Raw genomic sequence first — 4,398 nt, forward strand, 5'->3', positions numbered from 1 at the left:
TTAACCCGAGAGGCAGAGGCTGCAGTGAGTCGACATTGCATCACTGCACTCCAGCCTGGGCAACAGAGACTCACTCCATCGCAAAAAAAAAAAAAATTACAGCTATGGCCGGCTGTGGTAGCTTATGCCTGTAATCCCAGCACTTTGGGAGGCTGAGGCAGGAAATCGCTTGAACCCAGGAGGTGGCGGCTGCAGTGAGTCGACATTGCATCACTGCACTCCAGCCTGGGCAACAGAGACTCACTCCATCGCAAAAAAAAAAAAAAAAAGAAAGAAACAAGAATTTTAGAATATGGATAGTTTACTGAATGTCCCCATCTTGCTTCATTTCATTTTTGTAAACATAATCAGCTTCTGTCAGACTTGGGCTCAAGACTTACAGACAGAGGAAATTATCTAACACAGTGATTTTCTGAAGTATCTGTGGTGACAAAAGAAATTATCTCCAGTCTAGTTCAGAATTGAAATGATCATAATAATCATCTATCAAACCTCCTCATTTTATATAACAGGAAAATGAGTTCCAGGGTCTGACAGTTTAGTAGTTTAACCAGGATTAAAACTCTCTTGATTTTCAGCACAGCACTCTTACCATCTCACCTGGTGACCTCTTGTACTCTGAGCAGGAGCACCTCAGGAATGTTTTACACATGTAATGCTCTTTTCCCCTTAGCTTCTCTCAAATCATTTAAATTCTAAACAACCACTAAATGCTTACCTCTCTTCAAAATCTTTCTAGATTGTTCAGAGTTGCTCTAAACTGGATTGGTGACTCCCAAGGGGCTAACCCCAATCCAGCTAATTAAGTTTTCCATTCTGAAACTGTATATGCCCTTGACCTACATTTGATACATGTGTCCATGGCCAATTGATGTTTTGATTTGATGATGTGATTCTAATATATCTATATCTGGCTAAAGCTGATATTATTCATGTAAGTACTGTAAGACCAGTTATTTTCAGTATTCCTGGGTACTTAAATGCAGTGCTTTCAATACCACCTCAGATTCATCTGGGAACTTTTAAAAATAGAGCTTTCTGGATGTTACCACAGACCTGAATCAGAAGGTTTGTGGTTGGTGCCTGGGAATTTTCATTTTTGAAAGGTTCCCAAAAAGTCCAAGAAAATATCCTTGGCCGGGCATGGTGGTGTACACCTGTAATCCCAGCACTTTGGGAGGTTGAGGCAGGCGGATCGCGAGGTCAGGAGATCAAGACCATCCTGGCTAACACGGTGAAACCCCGTCTCCACTAAAAATACAAAAAATTAGCCGAGCATGGTGGTGGGCACCTGTAGTCCCAGCTACTCGGGAGGCTGAGGCAGGAGAATGGCGTGAACTCGGGAGGTGGAGATTGCAGTGAGCCGAGATCATGCCACTGCACTCCAGCCTGGGTGACAGAACAAGACTCTATCTCACACACAAAAAAATAAATAAATAAAAATATATATATATCCTTGAACATTATTGGGGGAAATGTGAAATGTTACAGTCTTCCTAAAAAGCAACCTGGTAATCTCTAATAAAATAAAAAATATATTTATCCTGTTGCCCAACAATTCTAATCCTGAGAAGAAGAAAAAAATACCAGTTCATAACAACATATGTATAAGAATATTTTCTGCTGACATAATTTATAGTAGCCAAAACTAGAAATAAAGTAATGCCCATCTATAGAATAGCTGAATACATTATGGTTTAATATTAAATATTGTTCAGTCACTTAAAAAGAATGAACTGAGTTAAACTAGATGATTTGAAGGAATTTTAAGGAAATATTGTTGCATTAAAAGGAAAAAAATATGTAAAATGATATACAAGCAAAAAAAAAACAAACACTTTCTTTTTTTTTTTTTTTTTTTTGAGACAGAGTCTCGCTCTGTTGCCCAGGCTGGAGTGCAGTGGCCGGATCTCAGCTCACTGCAAGCTCCGCCTCCCGGGTTTATGCCATTCTCCTGCCTCAGCCTCCCGAGGAGCTGGGACTACAGGCGCCCGCCACCTCGCCCGGCTAGTTTTTCGTATTTTTTAGTAGAGACAGGGTTTCACCGTGTTAGCCAGGATGGTCTCGATCTCCTGACCTCGTGATCCGCCCGTCTCGGCCTCCTAAAGTGCTGGGATTACAGGCTTGAGCCACCGCGCCCGGCCAACACTTTCTGTATATGTAGGTCTACATAGGATTGTATGAACAGAAAAATACAATGTATGCACACTACATAATTACCTGGGGAGGGAAGGACTGGCTATGAGAGAAGAGACAGGAAAATTGTGTAAAATAAAAACAGCATGTGTGTTATGTTCTTATTGCTATAAAATTATTCATGTGTTTTTTGGGTTTTCTGAGCCACTCGTCAGATGACTATAGGTAGCCAGGTTTAAGGATTACAGCTAAGGCCGGGCACAATGGCTCATGCCTGTAGTCCCAGCACTTTGGGAGGCCAAGGCAGGCGGATCACAAGGTCAGGAGTTCACGACCAGCCTGACCAACATGGTGAAAACCCCATCTCTAATAAAAATACAAAAACTAGCCAGGCGTGGTGGTGGGCGCCTATAATCCCAGCTACTCAGGAGGCTGAGGCAGGATAATCACTTAACCCGAGAGGCAGAGGCTGCAGTGAGTCGACATTGCATCACTGCACTCCAGCCTGGGCAACAGAGACTCACTCCATCGCAAAAAAAAAAAAATTACAGCTATGGCCGGCTGTGGTAGCTTATGCCTGTAATCCCAGCACTTTGGGAGGCTGAGGCAGTAGGATCACTTGAGCCTAGGAATTCAAGACCAGCCTAGGCAACATAGTGAGACCCCATCTCTAAAAAAAGAAAAAAAAAGCATTAAAAAATTAGCCAGGTATGGTGGTGCACATCTGTATTTGGAAGGCTGAGGAAGGAGGATCATTTGAACCCGGAAAGTGGAAGCTGGAGTGAGCCATGATCGTGCCACTGTACTCCAGCCTGGGTGACAGAGTAAGACTTTGTCTCAAAAAAAGAGAGAAAAGAATTACAGAGTAATGTTTAGAATTGGCTGTTCCTCTAATCAAGCCAAGTGTGACTCCTAGACAAGAAGGTAGCCACTGGAACCTCCTGAAGGGAGTAGAATCTGATTCCTTTAAAAGACGGCAGGGTGTGATGGCTCACGCCTGTAATCCCAGCACTTTGGGAGGCTGAGGCAGGTGGATAACCTGAGGTCAGGAGTTCAAGAGCAGCCTGGCCAACATGGCGAAACCCTGTCTCTACTAAAAATACAGAAATTAGCCGGGTGCAGTGGTGTGCGCCTGTAGTCACAGCTACTCGGGAGACTGAGGCAGGAGAATCACTCGGAGGCAGAGGTTGCAATGAGCTGAGATCGCACCACTGCACTCCAGACTAGGTGATAGAACAAGAAGCCATCAGAAAAAACAAAAAAAATTTAAGCAGAGGTAGAGGTGGCCATTTGTAAGAGAATTTCTAGAATAAATAAAAGATAGGGTTAAGATGATATCTACTCACTGATCAATCATGACAAAAGAAAGACTACCAGACATTATGTATTTGCTGATATGGTGTAAGAAATACAAAGAACTTCCTATTAAATGTTCTTGTTTTTAAAATTTGTATCTGATTTTAATTGAGCCTCTAGCTCTAAGTACTAAGTTGCAGGAAAAATGAGGGCTAGAAGAACATGGTGGTTTTTTTGGGACAGAGTCTCCCTCTGTTGCCCAGGCTGGAGTATAGTGGCCTGATCTCAGCTCACCACAACCTCCGCCTCCTGGGTTCAAGTGATTCTCCTGCCTCAGCCTCCCGAGCAGCTGGGACTACAGGTGCGTGCCACCATGCCCGACTAATTTTTATATTTTTAGTGGAGACAGAGTTTCACCATGTTAGCCAGGCCAGTCTTGAACTGACCTTGTGATATGCCTGCCTTGGCCTCCCAAAGTGCTGTGATTACAGGCATGAGCCACTGCGCCCGGCCACAACAAGTTTTTTTTTTTCTTAAAGACTTAAGACTATAATCAGCAAAATCTACAATGTGTGAAATGTTAAAAGACAATGACCAAATTTCTTCAACAAATAAATAGAAGGGGAAAAAACAGAGGGTATCATACTGGCAAAAAAACCCAAAACCAAAAACAACAACAACAAAAAAAAAACTTAAGAGCCTTATCATCAAAAAGCAATGTGTGTGTCTTGTTTGAATCCTGACTTGAAATAAAACAACTGTAAAAAGACATTTATGGGACCACTGAGAAAACTGGAATATTGGCTAGGTATTATATTAATAAATAATTGTTAATTTTTTAGGTATAATAATATTATAGGTTTGTCTCTTAAAAAAGAATCTGGCCAGGTGCGGTAGCTCATGCCTGTAATCCTAGCACTTTGGGAGGCCAAGGCAGGTGGATCACCTGAGGTCAGGAGTTCAAGA

General features: G+C 42.4%; 1 protein-coding gene across 2 annotated transcripts in view; it reads right to left on the reverse strand.

Annotated features, from left to right (window-relative positions):
* Positions 1-4,398, reverse strand: part of USP54 (ubiquitin specific peptidase 54) — a 127,199-nt gene that overhangs the window by 7,930 nt on the left and 114,871 nt on the right. The gene's annotated exons all lie outside the window — the stretch shown is intronic.

The sequence above is a fragment of the Colobus angolensis genome, unplaced genomic scaffold (genome assembly GCF_000951035.1).
Source record: "Colobus angolensis palliatus isolate OR3802 unplaced genomic scaffold, Cang.pa_1.0 Scaffold12, whole genome shotgun sequence".
Classification (NCBI taxonomy): domain Eukaryota; kingdom Metazoa; phylum Chordata; class Mammalia; order Primates; family Cercopithecidae; genus Colobus; species Colobus angolensis.